This window comes from Eucyclogobius newberryi, unplaced genomic scaffold (assembly GCF_026437365.1).
Source record: "Eucyclogobius newberryi isolate DKJ021-1_F unplaced genomic scaffold, fEucNew1.0.hap1 SCAF_588, whole genome shotgun sequence".
Classification (NCBI taxonomy): Eukaryota; Metazoa; Chordata; class Actinopteri; order Gobiiformes; family Gobiidae; genus Eucyclogobius; species Eucyclogobius newberryi.
In genome coordinates this window covers 933-18,289 of record NW_027316265.1, presented here as the reverse complement: position 1 = coordinate 18,289, position 17,357 = coordinate 933, and the positions used below count along the sequence as shown (strand labels likewise).

Sequence of the window (17,357 nt, the reverse complement as noted above, 5' to 3'; positions counted from 1 at the left end):
CATTAGCAGGTTTGTTCATAGCGAGCGCTTTGACTGATAATGAGACATGATGCTGTTTAGACAACAAAGGCTTTCCTCAGAATCTGCCGAGCTGCTAATTGAGCATTTGTACAGGTTAATTCAGGACGGTTTTTGTTCATCCACCATTGAAACCCTGCACTGTGAATCCGTCTGCTACAGCTGAATCCCACAGAGAAAGAGTATTGACTTCTCTATTGATCACATACATCTCTTGCCTTGTCTTTGTCTCTGCTCGGGTTGTCCTTCCCCGCTAACGTTTTGCATCGTACAGAAAGCCTCTCTCAGCAGCACGCTCACATTCAGTCCAGCTCAGCAGAAAGCCTTAAGGCGCAGAGATATTGGCTAAAACAGTATTAACAGCCTGCTCTACTCCACTCAGCGCAGGACACAGCGGCAACTGGCCATAATTAGGTGCAAACTGTTTGCTGCCACGCTAAAATGCCATTTAAATGCCAAATGGAAGCCTGGGTGTGTATAATATGTGGATCTCTGGCCTGTTGCTGGAGCCCGTGTGCGGGTGCCAAAGAAGGTTACACACAGATAAGTGGTTGTTCTTGTGGCTTTGGCCCATGCTGCCCTTGTAGCTCATCAGTGGCGCTTCCCCGTCCAAAAAGCCGGCTATTGTTTGCCGCCGTGCATCTGATAAACAGCAGTGGGAAGGTAATGCAGCGATGACAAACCCTTACAGCTGGAAGCATTTAGGCTTGAAAATGAACAGTGGTAATGCATCTCCAAATAAATACATTTATTCTGGGCCTTTTCACTGCTGTCTTTGGCTCGTCAATAACCTCTTAATGCTTTTGTTTATGGAGCTTTGGCAGCACTTCTTCCCTGTTTCCTTTAACTGCTTTGGCTTTAGCGGCAGAGTTTTTCCCCAGGAGTTCACAGGACTGCAGGCCCATATAAGGAGTTGTTACTGGCTGTGTGGGGCTCTGTACAAAATCATAAGGTGTCTGGAGTCCACCTGTCAAGCACCACCAGTGCAGCCTTTAGCTCCAGCTGCTAGATTTACTATAGTGAGCTGATGTGCTTTGCTAACATGGGCTAAGAAATATAGTTATTATGGTAATATATCAAGCTGGGCTTGGCTTGAATGAAAAGAAGCAAGTGTTTTCACAGGCTAGGGTTGCATCTTTGAGCTTTAAAGCACAACTGCACACACACAAGCACTTGTGTATGTGTGTGAACAGTGTGTGTAATCACTTCTAGCTGGCGGGCTTAGAGCGAGAGAGAATCAATGCAGCGGGCCATGAAGGGAGCAGGGAGGGAGGAAGGAGGCTGATCAATATCATAGCAGCAGGGTGGGGTAATATCCACTCCATGCAGTGCTGCCACAAGCAGAGAGGGTGCTGGGAATGGCGCGGAGAGGGGGGAGGGGCCAGCGTAAAAACATGCAAATCTGTTTGTACCAGTAAACAATAAACTTTGTGTCAATCAACCTGGCAAAGTGGCACATTTAGTATTCCCCTCTCTGCCACGGCCCTTCAAAGGACACTGTGGAGAATGTTTGACTGCCAGCAGCGTGCCCATTGGTCCAGACTTGCTCGAGGAAGAGGCGTGGCTTTTTCTCCCTCTGTGATAATGTATGGGCTGCCATGGCAATGATACTCGCTGTTTAAGAGAGTCATCAATAACCCCGCCCAGTCTTGTCGGGCACACTGTTAGTCAATGGCAGCAGGATCCTTCATCACCATCATCCTCTCTCGTCATATCTCACCTTTGCACCATCAATTACAAGTCTGCATTTAGTTATAGAGCGGCAGCTCGAAGAACATAATCACCTGCAACCAAGGACAATGTCAATCACAACAGAATACGTGAACAAAGTAGAAATGTGTTGCTGCAAAACAACAACATCTTGCAAAGTACAAAAGCCCTATAACATGTCCTATCTGAGCATGCCTGAAGCACATTGACTTTGGAGCTAGTCCTTAAACCAATTTAACAAGCTGTTTTCTTGCAAATTTGTGTCCTCTCCTTTTGCTATAGATTTCCCTTGATTGTATTGTCCCGTTGGCTGGTTTAGATCTAGGAGACAGGATGCAATGGCGGACAAGCGAGCTGCAGACTTGTAAACCAACACTTCCTCTGCCGCGGGTAGGAAGTCCCCCTCAGAAAGCATATGGCCACAGCGGGATGCACAGATCTCTTAAGTATGTGTGTGCATTCCTCCGTTTCCTCTCAATAGGATTCTCAGCACATTATTTATTCCTCTCCTCTCCACTGTCCATTGTATCTCTGCCTCGGAACAAGCTCTTATGGCTAATTAAATTGACCTGCGTTCTTATCTTGCTCTGGTAAAAGAGCTGTAGACGCCACCGACGGCTCGGGGATCATCGCACGGCCGGGCCAGAGGTCGCAGCAGAGGAGAAAGTGCCTCTCCAGCATTGACCCCAGCTTTTTCCTGTAGTCCTTTTGGTTTTCTAGTACGGATAAACAGTCACCCCCCTTTCTGCACTGACAGAGTGAGTTGAGGCGAGTAATTCCCCAGTTTGAAGAAGGAAAAAAAAAAACCTCCTGTAGTCTTTTACTCTTGGACGGTGAATCCAGGGGAGCGTGTGTGTGGTTTTTGATTTGACAGCGCTCACACACAGATGAATAGAGCGAGCCGCTTTGATGCGCCTGCGATAGAGAAAGCAGCGCTGGTTTCATGCCTTTGTCTCACGCCGGTGGAATGTCTGTTTATGTGTTAATGATAAGTATCGTGTTTGACATGTTCGACATTAGCAAGCAGTTGTTCACTTGAGATGTGCAATTTCATTTCACATTGCCATTTGTGAGTCACTTGAGGCATTCACAAGATGAGTCAGTTTGAGCTGACAGGATTGAACATTGTGGAATATCAATTTGTGGTTTGTTTGTCTGCTGCTTTGTCGTGTGGGATTTTCACAAATGAATTAAGCTGAACAGAAAATATCGCTTTAATGCTGTGGTAAATGCAGTTATTTATTGTTCAACGTTTTGGACATTATCTGGACATTCGGTTCTAATATACTGTATATACTGTGATATCGGAGAATTAGGTCTGATATCTGAAAAAACTGGATATTTAGCAGTTATTTGTTCTGCTCTGTCCCAGTCTCTGCACATGTGTCAGTCCCAGTTTGTCCTCAGTGAATCAGATTTGTCTTTTACAGAAATAAAAGAGAAATTAGGCTAAAATGTGGCTGTGAGTTTATACAATCTTGCAAGAAACTATTTTAAATCCATTATAGATAAATGTTTCATATTTTAGCAAAGGAGCCTCGTTACTGTGTGAACTTGAGTGAATGTAAACTGTGTTAAACATTTCAGTTGTTTGGCATTAGTCATCTTTAAATCCATCTTAAATGTGATTGCTGTGCAGCTGATCGTCAAGGAAACATCCATCTCTAGATATTAGTCCCATAAAAAAGATACTGCTCTACATGAGAATTTGAGTTGCTCAGTAAACTGTCAAGTTGACTCTTTTGTGCCGTGATCATCTATTTTGCTCTTTTTTATTAACCAAAACATTAGACTATGGCCTTGCACTAGAACTGATGTTGAGTGTGTTTTAGCACTTGTGTTTTAAATCATTTTCAGTCTGCTTTTGATTTACTAGTTCAATACTGCCTGAAGTTAATCACATCCAGATAATACATCACACCGTTTGGGGGTTTAGTGGCTCCTTAAAGCTTGTGCCGACTCTTAAATTAATTACGAGTATCTAAATTGAAAGCCTGTGTAAAAGTGTCTGGCGGTGTATATCTTCTCATGGCAGATTCTTTTGCTGCCTGGAAACAACACGGTATAGATCATGTGTCACGCCGCGTGCTTTTCTGAGGGGAACACAGCATCAGCGTGTCATTAGAGCTGAAATCACACTTTTAGGAGCTGTTTGGTACAATATGAGTCGAGCTGGAGACTGAAATGGTGGTTTAAACTATACATTATTTCTTTACTGGCAAAATGAAGGTTCTGTTGGATTACATGGCTGTAAGAAAGGTCAAACGTAATAGTCAGGTAGAAGCAAAGGTTTCTCTTTTGTTCTATAGGAAAGAAAATGGATCAAAACGTTTTTGTCACATCAAGATTATTTTGTTGAAGAAGTAATTAAAGCTTTCACTTTTGTTTGCTCATGATCTCATTACCCTTCTGTTTTCCTCACTATAATCAAAGAATCACATTTTGACAACTGCAGCAGTTCCTTTCACTACACGACTTCTCATGATGTCAACTGTAACATTTAAGCCTACATTCTGCTTGTGCTAATTGAAACCTAAAGTGAACATGCTAATGCTAAGCCCCCCGTCACATGCTTAAGACCCTGTCGGTTTGCCTGTTCCAAGATGGCCGTGGCAGAGCGGAGCTGCCGGTCTAGACTGGAGTCATCCAGTACACATCCCTCCAGCACTGGGCCTGCCTTGTTATTGCAGCTGTGTTGTCTACAATTCATCTCTTGTTGGAGCGCAGCGGGAGGCGGCCCTGAGCTTCTGGCATCTGTGTGTGTGTGTGTGCGTGTGTGTGCGTGTGTGTCTCTACAATCATATTTGAACCATTGGAACGCGCCTCCCAAGCGTCGTGATTTTCTTTATTTATTTAAGCGAGCATGTAACGGTGTGTTTTTTATGGAAGGTCCCACGACTTTTGCACAGCCTTTGTTAGCGCAGAAACAAAACATCAGACGGGCCCGACCGCATTTGCATCCGCACCGATATATTGTTACGCGCGCGGAAAAGCTGATTTGCATGCGATTATTATTTGCATATTGTACAACGCCGGAGCAGCCGCGCCTGGACCACCCACCGCCGAGGCGAGCGGGGCATCTGGCACACGCGGATCTTACATGATGTATTACTGATAGGGCCGGTGTCATCGCTCGAGACGGACAGACTGACGAGGTCACCTTCAAGCGCGCCCGATAAGCGTGGGGGGAGATGGAGAGATGGTATCGCCACAGCGCGTGTCCACGTGAAGCATTAGCATCTCCACTGGAACTCCACTCTCTCCTACAGTGTTGGATCATGTGAATGGGGCTTTCATCTTCTTTTCTCACACTCGAACTAAGCAGCGCTCCTCTCCCGTTCCTCTCCCATTCCTCTCCTATTCCTCTCCCATTCCCTCCCGTCTTGCGTGCGTTCGTGGGAGTAAGTGAAGGGTTGCTACAGCAGCTTCTGGAGTCAAAGATCGCCTGTGTTTATTTACTATGGAATGTTTGACTCTGGTGCGAAAATGTACAGGAGTGGTCTGCTGTTTGTGGAACTCATGTTAATTTTGTCTTTTACGCTTTATTTTTCAATTACTTGACCGGAGCATTCGAGTGTATGAAAATCACATCTATTTCCAAATCCAATGCGATTAATAATCTTTTAATCATTTACATATTTTGCGTTGTAAGAATGTTAATACTTGAAAAACTCATTCTGTGTTTTTATAAGAAGCCAAGATTCCAATAACCAAAAGAGCAGAAGCCTAATTTTACACTACATTAATTTTCATGAAATCCATTTAGTTCACCTCTGGTCAGTGTCACTGTTGATTAAGAAATTAATTTGAACTGTTATTTTCTTACAGTGCACAGAAATAGACTTTTATGAGCTTTTTCCCATGAGCTTAATCACAGTTATATGTCGAGTGATTCTTGCATGTTTGAGTCATTTATTTATTTTCCTTTGGGCTTAAGAAAAAGCCAACATCTCTGTGCTTACTTGTAATTATTAAAATAAAGTCGACTCCGGGTCAATATCACACAGCCTTTTTTTAACAAATGAAACCACGCACATTCAGTTCAGCAGTTTTGAACAGGAAATCAATCGTCCTGTTTCTATTATTAAGCCGTTTTGGATCAATATTCTGCTTTACAATGAACAAAATGTCAAATTATGATCTACTTTACATATGCGAGTACCAGGAAAAAACATCTTTAACATAACTTTTCCTTCTCTGTGCTCTACAAGATGTTAAAACCCAATGACATTAGATTGCAGCTCGCTCTTCAAAGATGCACCGGTAATTGTATATCACTTCATTGGCTGCATTTCCTCATATCCCCGCACACATCCTGCCCCCGAGTCTAAACCTTATTTCCATTGCTTATTTATTACAGCTGCATTAACATGACCCTACGTTTTTATCCTGGAAGCAAAACCGCCCATGTGTTTGTGAATTACAGCGAGAGGTAGAGAGAGCGATTAGAATTGGCCCCGGCTGCTTCCTCATTTCCTGCCTTTAACCAGCTCTGAGCTCTCTCTCTCTGCACTGCACTGCCCCGCTCCTGACACACACACAGACACACACAGACACACACACAGTCAAACACACACACACACACACACAGGCACAGTCACACAAAGGGGAGCGGGATTAGCTGGCGGGCTGACGGCCAATCTGACGCTCACAAACACTCGCTCAAACACTGCGCTTGATATTCATATCCTCTCCACACGCCCCACACTTCTCTTCCTCCTCAGCAGCGGCAGGAGCAGCAGAAGCAGGAGCAGCAGGAGCAGGAGCACGGGCAGCATTAGTAAGATGTCTCATTACCTCACTGTGCTAGGCTAACAAGGCACAGCTAACACAATGGACGACTCGACCCCCGGAAATACACCAAAGCAAAGATGGTGACAGTGAACAGTTGTTTTGGTCTGATCACACTGTCATTAAGAGCTCATCTAAGTGTCCTCAGTAAACACATATAAATCATTTGAAGTGCACAACTATCTTACAGTTTGATAATAAGATACATTCATATTCTGTCCTTGAGTCTACTGTTGTGTGTAAATGTCCATTGAGATAATTATTCACCGACCCATTATGGATAGAGTATTATTATTATTGTTATATGGGTTTCAAGTCATGAAAAATAGGACATAACATAACAATTACAAGATATGAATTCTTTTGACTAGTAAATGCATCCATTGTGACAGAAACTCTTGATAATCTCCACTGAATCGATGTTATCTGTGGCTAACAAACCAAAATGATCTCGTCATGTTTTTGTCCTTGTAATTCCACAAGCCAGGTATCAAAGGCAGACAGCTTTGAGCGGCTAAATGAAAGGGGTCAAAAGGCAGAAATGACAATGTTTTCCTGGTGGAGCTCTAACTCTATGTCTGACAGAGCTGAAATAAAGTCTGTGTTACGATCCCCACAGCCAGATACAAGCTCTCCTAACCGCCTCCATCTGTCCCACAAACATTTCTAGCCTCTTCCATGTCTATACCCCGCAATTTCCGTAAGAGTCTTGGAGAGACCGTGAAGCATCGCCCTCTTCTTTGTGCTCAAAATCAACCGTACACATTCGCCCAGTTGCGCCGTTAGCGATGGCCATTAGTGCAATCGTCTCGTTTCCCCCCTCGCAGTTTTTCCCTGTAACACCATTTTAACTGGCCTTAAATGTCTCTGCTTTGGCCCACGGTTCAGCTGTTCCGGAGCCAAGAACAAATATTTAAGTTGGACCGCGCCTGGGCCGTTTTTATGAAGCGAGCGGCTAAAAGGCTTATCCATTTTGTATTTTATCTCTGCCGAAATAGAGGGCAATGTGGTCAACATCGTGCGTTTTCTTTTTGTGTCAGCCGTTAATTCACGCGGCTCCCACTGGGCTTCTATGAAATCTGGAGGAGTGGCGTGGACAAAGGCCGTTGTGTTGAGGTTTTATCGCGGGCAGTACGTGGAGGGAACGGCCCGGTCATGCGTGCCACTTGTGATCCTTCAGTGTAAAGTGCCTGTGCCTGTGCTTGGCAGTGGCCCTCAGCCCCAAGTCTTAATTAGTATCATCTGTGCGCACCATGTGACTCCACCCCTCTCCTCTCCCGCCGCTCCCTTTCCCCCCCTCCCACCACCCGTTCCATCTGCACCGCGGCAACGCTCGGACCTGTTAGTGTTACAGCAGATTTACAGCCTCTTTATATTGAACAGGTGGAGTTACAATGTGGCAACTATTCATGCGTTCTGAATCATTTTCCCTTTTAAGGTACGGACGGAGCCTCGGGGCGTAAAGGTGGAGAACCGTCACGACACTGCCCCTTGTGGTCACGTGTATGCTTTAAACATGAGTTATTTTTCGTATTAGCTTCATGTGGGGGTTGGGGTGTATCATTTATAGGGGAAATGCTTCAAAAAGAGCTGAATTAGGTGATGTTTCTGAACGTTTGTGATTAGTTTTACAGACATTTTCCATACGTTTCTGTTAAATTGACGTGATATCGCCTGAATAAACAAAAGCTGAGATATACATTTGTGTCAGTTTCGCACACCGTTATTCATAAGTGATGTTGAAAAGTGCATAAAGTATGAAATGACAATAATTTCTGTCATATTACAGTCATTTTAATCACTCGACTAAATGATTCTGACTTGTTATTCTACTGTAACATCTCAGTGTTTCTCAGCCCTTGGCAATTAAAAGGTATAGATGTTTAGACGTTTCTCACATGTTGCAAATCAAACCATGACAGCTCTGCATTCTAGTAAGCTATAGTAGTGTTGCAATTTCCTCCAGGAACGTGGTTTTAAAGTGCTGACATCAAGCAGCTTTTTGAAGTTGCACTTTTTACTCAAAGCTTGACATTTCTTTCAGCGTTGACATGAGGCATTTTCTTTTAAAAAAGGAAATTCTTAACCTGTAAAAACTGTGCCCGTTTTCAGCTTGTTTTGTAACCAATCCTGCTGCGTCGTGATTTATCCTCTCACCGTCACCACTACTGTAACTCCACACATATTCTCACTGCCATAACCTCAACCGGCGTGTTCCAAATGTGATTTACGCTTCTTTGAAAGGGGCTTTTAAATTTAAGGCCATCGTGGGCGTTCACGCTCGGAGTCGCACGCACACCTCGAGCGCAACAAGAGCAAATCTGCCCACTTTGAAACGCCTAATGCCTCCTCCAATCCAACATGGAGGCCGCCTGGCAGATGGGCCCAGCGTGTTCAAAGCAGAGAGCGTACCATTTAATATCCAAACAGGTCAGGCCAAAGAGAGGCGGGGCAGGGACTACGGCGGTGTCGGCAGGGAGCAAAGGTCCTGCCAGTGCCACCACCTCCACAGCTGGGACGCTCCTCTCCCACCCACACAAACACACACACACACAGGATATGTGCTGCTGTTACCGGGCGGATAAGGAGCTCAGGGGCAGGTCATATTTCTCTGTTGCTCCTAATAAAGTAAATCATGTGGAATATGTGTGGCTATAAATTGGGAGATTAAAATAGGCCTGTAGCAAGCATTCTGTGTATAAAGTGATTATGTATGCTGCTGAAGTGCATTAGAAGGTCACAATACCAATTTTTTTGTATTATGAGATGGTTTTACAATTATTCACAGCGAGGACGGCAGTGAAATGCTTTATTTACTTTCATTCACTTGGTCTAATGGAAACTAGGGTTGTTAAAAGTATCAGAAATTGGAATTGAAAGTAGATACTTATCGAGAAATTAGATGAACCTGAATGTTTTAGAATGATTTTGTGCACATGGAAACATAAAGAAAGCACTTTTATTTTGTGTTGACAGTTTATTGTCTAAGGAAAAGAGCTTTTTTTTTCAATGTGTCAAATTTGGTATCATGTATCAACGCCTTGTGTTTGAAAGTACATAACACTTGTAGAAAACTACTTTAAGACACACACTAGTATTTATTTATTTTTTCATTTTTTTTAGTAGATGACCTGAATTCGTCTTATTAAACTATCGCTATCATTATTTTTATTCCTACGCTTGTATTGTGACTTCAGTTAACCTAATAATCTTGACATCTCTTGACATCAATTAGTAATAATGCAACTTTATTAAACCGCTGTAGAAAAACATTAAACGCATGCGCTTTAATGATTACTGATCAAAGTCATACAAACCTTACAGCCTGAATCATGGTCACTTTCTAATTATTCTTCACCCCCCTCACCTTTGTATCTCGCTCAGTGTCTCCCCAGTGTTGAAGTATCACCCTGCATATGACTGCCACCTGCTCTGACAGCCTGATTTAGAGCTGCTTTCTCCTGCCTCTGACACCAGCTCCTCAGCCTGCCTTGTTCCTCTGCCGGGCCGCCAGAAGAATGGTGGTGCTTATTCTGAAAGCCTGTTATTTGTGTGTGCGGGCGACAGAAAAGAAGGAGAGCGGAGAGCGAGAGTGCAGTGGCTGGTCCGTGCGTGTTTGCTCACACTGCACGCTGGCATCCCCTTTTAACAACCTCCTTTGTCAGTCACTGAGATGTCGGAGATTGCGTGAGCACAGCAGATCTCTTGTACCTCGACAGTGTATGAAGACACTTTCCCCTGTGCGTGTGTGTGTGTTGTGTGTGGTGTGTGTGTGCTGGCCAGATGGAAGTGCTTATTGAGTGTTGGTGTGCTGGCAGATCTCCGAGAAGGCAAGAAAATGAGAAAGGGGAAAGATGCAGAGTGGAAAAGCCCGGCCTTCAGATCCATCATGTTTCTGTGTGTGTTTATGCACCTCCCCTGCTCTAATCTTATCATGTCGGAGGAGCAGATTACTCTTCCTGATCCCTCCGCTGTCTCCAAATGCCACAATCAGCCTTTTGTTCTTGCGCTGGCGGGGCTGAGGTGAACACTCCCCCTCGCCTTTTCCGCCCCGTGTGCCATTTTTGAGCTGCGCCTGTCAATGTCGCGCCGCTACCAGCCCTGTTCCAGTTCACCCCGGCCTCCCATGGCCCCTGGGGTGGCAGCTAACTAAGCTCTCTGCCGGCTAGCATGGCTCAACTGCTTTACATTCCTTGCTAACACCAAGAACTATGGCTGCCATGCTTGTTCGTTTGACCTCCCCCCTCCTCCCTTCCTCTTGCACTGCCTTTGTGTTGTGTTCAGGGTCTTGTTAGAAGTATGTTTTATTCTTTCATGTTTGTTTTGTACCATATTCAATTCATCACTTGGACTTGTTATAGAGTCGGTTGTTTTTTCCCTCCCGTAGATGCCAGAGAAAGTAATTACCACGGTGATTTGTTTCCTGATTTGGCTTTGTTTTACAGTAGGAAGTGCTTTGCCTCGACGTACTAAAAGTGGTCGTTGGCTTGACTCTTTTTGTGGCTGGATCGAAAGGATAGAAAGACAATGTTTTTCCGAAAAGTGAAATAAAAACGAAATCCAATTGAATACATTTTTAATTGGTTCAGTTGACATCACAAGTGGCGTTAAGGGCCGTGTGTTTTTCATGTTCTGACTTCTGGCTGCCACCTCTTGGGCACCGTCAGAGAGCCTGTTGGTGATGTCACTGTGAGGGGGCGGGGTCGGCTGGAGGGGGGTCAGTCCAGGGGTGAGCGGAGAAAGAAGAGAGTGTTTGAAAAGCAGGGAAAATAAACCTGGGTTTCCTGTTAACGAGGTGCACCGGGGCCCTGTCGTGTGGGACCACTGCTCTGGTTCTGTTTAAGCTCTACTGTTACAAAGCAGAGGGGGAGGCGGAGGGGGAGGCGGAGGCGCAGGGGGGAGGCAGAGGCGCAGGGGGGGAGGCGCAGGGGGGAGGCGCAGGGGGCTGGGGGTTACAGGTTGTAACAACACGCCTCAGTTTGGCCACAGCTTCACTACCAGGCTTCAAACACTCTGTTAATGCCACAGGGAGAGTACACCTTACTCACAGCTCCAACTCTACAAAGCTTTCTGCTTATTGAAATGAGAAACCAACTTGGATTTGCAAGACAAACATGTTTTTACCATTTATAGTTCACTGTACTCCCAAATGGTGTAGTGTTGCAGTCTGGTTATAGCTGACGTTCATAAAAAAGAAAGATCACTGAAGTCCTAAGATTCAGTTCCAGACTTGAGTCAAAAGATACTTTTCAAAGATCTCCATTTGGTATTTATGATGATGTATCGTCCCTGGTGTTACATTCTTCATGAACCGCTAATCTTCCATTGCGACGTGACTTCATAGCTCACAACATAAAGACATCTGCTCTCATTTTATTGACCCAACAGGCCAGTAACCTCTGCGTGAGCCTCTTCTGTTCATCTCATCCCCTTTTTAACATCGTGATAAATGCCTTTGTCTTAGCAGATATGTTTAATTCATATTTCAAAGAGGTAGACTCATAAACGCTTCCCTTTTATCTCACATGAATGCCTGTTGCGGAGCTCTAATCCAGCCCCGGTGTGTGAGTGTGTGCTTGAGAATGCCAGTGGAGGGAGGGCAGTCGCCACCATTGTCCTCAGGCTCTGAGCATGACTTTCAGATTTATATCTTCCCCATGAATGGAAAAGGAAGCCTCGTCTTGTACCCTTGGGGGATTTTCTCAATGCACCAAGAGAAGTTGTAATTTTCAGTCAAGGAAAATAAGACCGTCTTGCTCCGCCTACTTTTAATTCACCTCCAGTATTCCTCGTGCGCTTTCTTGTCATTTCATTTCACCCTCACAGTAGTGGGTTAGTAAGTCTTCTGGCCTCTCCGCAGTGAGCTGCGTTCCCAGGGTCGCCGCGCAGGAGGAAAAAGGGGAGGGAGGTTCACGTTGTAGCCCCTGGCAGGACCGACAAAGATGGCTGACAATGTGCAGGGGCTCGGCTCTCGACAGGCAGCGAGGAATGTCTCCTAATCAATTCAGCATTGTGGTGGCTGTGTTATGCTCAATGGCGAGCTTAGCGGCAACGCCAGACAATACAAGTGGTGGTTGGTTCATCCCGAGCGGTCCATCATCGCTTTTCCCTTTTCCCCCTCGTTGCTAATGCTATCTTCTCGTTTTCCCTGCTGCGTGTTTGTGATAATTGAAAGTCGCGGCGCTCTCCCACACTACATGCCCCATATGTTATGCACCTCCCTTTCGGTTTGTGCCTGGAAGCATTTTAATGTCAAAGTGTGTGTACAAAGCCAACTGATATGTGCTGAAAGATAATGAATCATATGGATAGCTTGAGGAGTCCATAACCTTATCTCCTTCTGCTTATTGCTCTATTCCTGCTGTTTAGTTTGCAGAATATTGAACATATTATGGTTACGCCGAGGAAATATTGTCTACAGTACACATTAGCAGTCTTTTTTTTGTGTTACACCGAGTAGACGGGAGGTGCTGCACGGCTGAGCTAAGTGGGGAGAGGAAAAACAGGGGGAGGGACATGACGTCAGCCTATACATTTCTCCACTGGGCTGCGGTCTCACTCCATCAATGTGGCGCTCTGTCGATTCACAATCATCCAAAGCTGTAAATGCATGACCGGCCGCCAGCTGCTGTTTGACACGTCCAAGCTCGCTTAACCACTACACAGGAAGAGCAGGGGAGAATGAAGGAGGTGGAGGACAATTGGAAAAGCCCTGGTGGAGAGTGTGAAACAGATGTCAGGTTAAACTGGTGTTTCAGGAGCTAATAATAATATATTGGCATTACGGGCCACCAGCAAAGACTGTTCAGGACAAAACACTGTAAAAACAAACGTACTTACTGCTAGAAGTGAGAAGATGATGGTGTATGAGGGGATTTTTTTGGAGCTTTGTGTCATTTTCAAAAACATTTCATATGTGTCTGATGACTACGCTTCAAACTAATACGTTTAAGGACATTTTTAAAGCATTTCTGTTGGATTTGACATAATATGGTCTGAATATTGTAATCGAGATACTCCTTTTTGTTCAAATAGTCAAGTGTAAGTCATCAGTTTAATCCGTTTTTTAGTTGTTTTTACAAAGCATACATTCTGCAGTGAGTAAAAGCACTGTAATAATGCTAATTGTTTTAGTTTTTGACATTGCCTAAAGTTAAACATGCATGGACATTGGCGTATTGATTGATCGCGCTGATGAAACGATTAATAATTGTTATCCACATAGTTCCACTTGGTGAGTTTAGATGGTTCTAACTAAGCATTGGTTTTACTTTCTCCACAACACGAGCGATAACATGAGCATGAACCACATAGACCAGGTTACAACATATGATAAGTGTTCTGGGAGGTGTTGATTTGCTCAGCTGCACGTCTCCTGCAGCTCTCCCCGGTGACATAACAGAACAATGTCGCTGAAAGCTTTAAATATCTACGCTCTGACCTCATCGGCGCACACACAGTTACATTTAAGCGCCTGGAAAGATCGGATGTTAAACTGTCTGTCTTGGATTACTTCTTGGATTTTTCCCTCCCCTGGTTTTTCCATATGCTCAGAGTGTCAGCGGCGTGCAGGTGTGTGTCGGTTACTGCAGTGCATTGTGGTTAATAAAGAACAGGGGGGGGGGAAGGAGCCAATGGGAGCGCGTCTGGGCCCGGGTCTCTCTGTGACTGTCAGTTGGGCTCATGTGAAGGCTCAATAAATATTTTATAACATGAAATAAAAACAGTATTTTGCCCTTTTCATCCCCGCCACAGTCAAAGCTCCATTCACTCATACTCCCTCCTTCCTCTTTCCTCCCTCCTTCCTGCTGTTTCCTTGACTGCTCCTGGAGGCACTGCTCTGTTCCCGCCCCAGTGCTGCCATCTGCTGGACACATACAGAAGTGCACCTTTCTATCACATGAACTTAATTGGTTCAAACAGTAGGTGGCAGCACTAAAGAGCAGCTAGTCTAATGGTACACGTTTTCTTCTACTTCTTCTTGGCACATTTATTTATTTATTTATTTAATATGGACATGGCATTTACATTGGACGAACCAGATGCAATGTTTTAAGTGTTATAGCAAAATAAGCTAATTAACATCGAATTAACATTGCTGTAAACATAATAGTAAAATAAATCGGATATTATTAAAGGTTGTGTAATTAGTAGTTTTATTTTATAGTACAAATGCAGTAAAAAAGAAAAAATAATAAGAGAAAGAAAGACACACACACAAACTTAGTATATATTCACTATTAATTACCCTATGTTATTAGTGCAAATATCACAACTCCTGCTGCATGTTAGTGTTATTGAAAGGTAGATTTCCTCCCATCACAGAAGGTTTCGAGTGTGTGCACACGGTAGATCCTCGTGTCTGCTTTGTTTGGTTCACTTCCCCTAACAAAGCCCTATCCCACTGTTTGTTTTATGGAGGCTGTAAATGCTCTACAATCCCTTTTTAATTGACTCGGTCGCTCTGCGTGAGTTTGGCATCAGCCCTGTAAGTCATAAACGGCACGTCTGCACAGCGTCGGCGCCGTTGCCAAGAGCTGGTTTGTGATGCCGTTAACAAATAAAATAATATGTGTTTGCCTTGGTCTGAGCTCTGTTGTTTTTCTGTGTGTGTCTGCAGAGTAAACGGGACCATCTGCTGATGAATGTGAAATGGTACTACCGCCAGTCAGAGGTGCCCGACTCGGTCTACCAACACCTGGTGCAGGACAGGAACAATGAGAACGGTAAAGGCAGTTACAAACATTTACACTGTGTTTAAATCTCACCGCTCAAGCACATAACCACTATTACATTGAGGGAAAGTTAGCAAATACTCATGACATGCTCTTGTCCATTTCTTTAACAAATGAGCCGCCTTTTTCACAAATGACTATTGAGGTTGTAACATGTAAATCCAGACACTTATAACGTCAAGAGAAAAAACTAAGATAAGATAAGATATTCCTTTATTGTCCACACATAACTTATAGGAAGTTTAACAAACACTCTTAATAGAAGAACTCTTATAAACGAAACTCTTATAAACAAAAACTCCTATAGACAAAACCTAATTTCTTAATAAGGAATGAAGGGGGAAAATAAATAAAGATAAAAATGATATAAAATAACAAACAACTAAGATCAAATTTCAATTTTAAGGTAAGAAATGGTGAGTGTTATAATTTTCTTCTAACAAGACAAAGAAATCAGAAACTTATATATTAAAAAACTACATTTTTCTTGATATACAAAGGTTTTATTTGTCATTACTAATACCCACTAACTTTGACAGGCCACACCTCTGTTTTTATCAAGGTTACAGCATGTCCAGAGGTCACGCTGTCTCGTATTATTTCTTCTTTTTTGTGTAGTTACAGTGGCTCTCGTTGCCTATCTCCACTTCCCTTCCCGCAGTGTGTCAGGGCACTTTGATAAAAAGACGTGAAGGACTTTCAGATCTGATTCTGAGCTCGTGTTGGCGCTTGAGGCCAGACAGAAGTCAAGTGTTAACGTCTCGCTCGGTCATGTGACTCTTTGCACTCCGCTCGAGCAGACAAAGATCAAATCCAACAGGATGAAAAAATACAATCTAGTAGAGTCATGTCACACTTAAATATTTCCTAAAAACATAAGTGCTTGACAATGACGACAGTAAAATGATAGATTAGATTGTTAAACAGTTTTTAAAATAGGCACTCGTTGATGGAAAACATGGATTAAGTGTGAATAACAGTTACATTGGGACGTTATTTTCTTGATAGATAAGCCTGCCCTGTAAGAAAATAAAACGATTATATTTAGTCTGGCATATTCTATTCTAATCTGGAAATTGCATGTTAAATTTCTAAGTTAACTGAAGCCTAACGACCCCAATGTGTGATCTTTATCTCAAACAAAGTGTCTATTGTTCATGTTTATTGATCATCATGTTATTTCACTGTATATATCCTAATGCTTTTCTTCACGATGCCACTGAAACGATGACTTATATCAGTGCAAACTCCAAACCCGGGTGCACCACCGCAGTGATCGCTCCTGCACCACATTCTCTGCAGGCTCCAGACAGACCCGTACTTCTCTATCTGCAGCGTGTCCTTGCAGCAGCGGCCGGTCCCTGCATTATTAGAATAGATGTCAGGAGGCTGGAGCTCAGTGACCACCACGCGATACGACCCGGGTCATTTATCAACCGTGAATCTTGGCTCATTCTCCCAACAGCCTGTGGGTCTCCTGGGCAACCACACAAAAATTGGCATCATCGAGTTACCACATTATTGACCTTTGCTAACGCACTTGTTACTTTGCACAGAAATCATTCTATTTGTTTTATGCGTAGTATTTAACTCTGCTTTGTCTCTTTCCAGATTCGGGCCGGGAGCTGGTCATCACAGACCCAGTGGTGAGGAGTCGAGAGCTCTTTATCTCAGACTACGTGGACACTTATCACGCTGCTGCTCTAAGGTAAAGTCTTACCAAATGGTGCTGGATGCGAGTGTGTCAACTAAAGGCATGGCATGTCGAATAACAGCAGCGCTTTGAAGAGCGGGTTCCCGGGCTCGCTGGGAGCACACCTGGAAGCGAGAACATCACGTAATACAAGCTGCACTGTGCGTCAAGCTCAAACTGCGTGAAGGCAGAGAGTGAAGATGCTTTTTAAAATGTAGTTGTATCGCTTGGAGTGTGGACTCTGTTGCATTGTGTTGTCTATGATTGACCTCATTGGATGTTGTGGGGTATAATGAGTCTCAAAGTACATCAACTGTAGTAGAGTTTACGTGTTTGGTCCTGGTTTGAGCTCAGTTTAGTTTTGACTCTTGGTTCTAGTCTTTTCCTGGTTTAGCCCTGGTCTAGTCCAG

At 43.9% G+C, this 17,357-nt stretch overlaps 1 long non-coding RNA gene across 1 annotated transcript in view; it reads left to right on the top strand.

Moving 5' to 3' along the window:
- LOC140346176 (uncharacterized) overlaps window positions 1-17,009 on the top strand; it is a 30,389-nt gene extending 13,380 nt beyond the window's left edge. Inside the window, exons 2-3 of the long non-coding RNA XR_011924313.1 lie at window positions 15,140-15,245; window positions 16,866-17,009. This is a non-coding gene — a long non-coding RNA (uncharacterized lncRNA). The remainder of the gene's footprint in view (window positions 1-15,139; window positions 15,246-16,865) is intronic.
- Window positions 17,010-17,357: the final 348 nt, after the last annotated feature.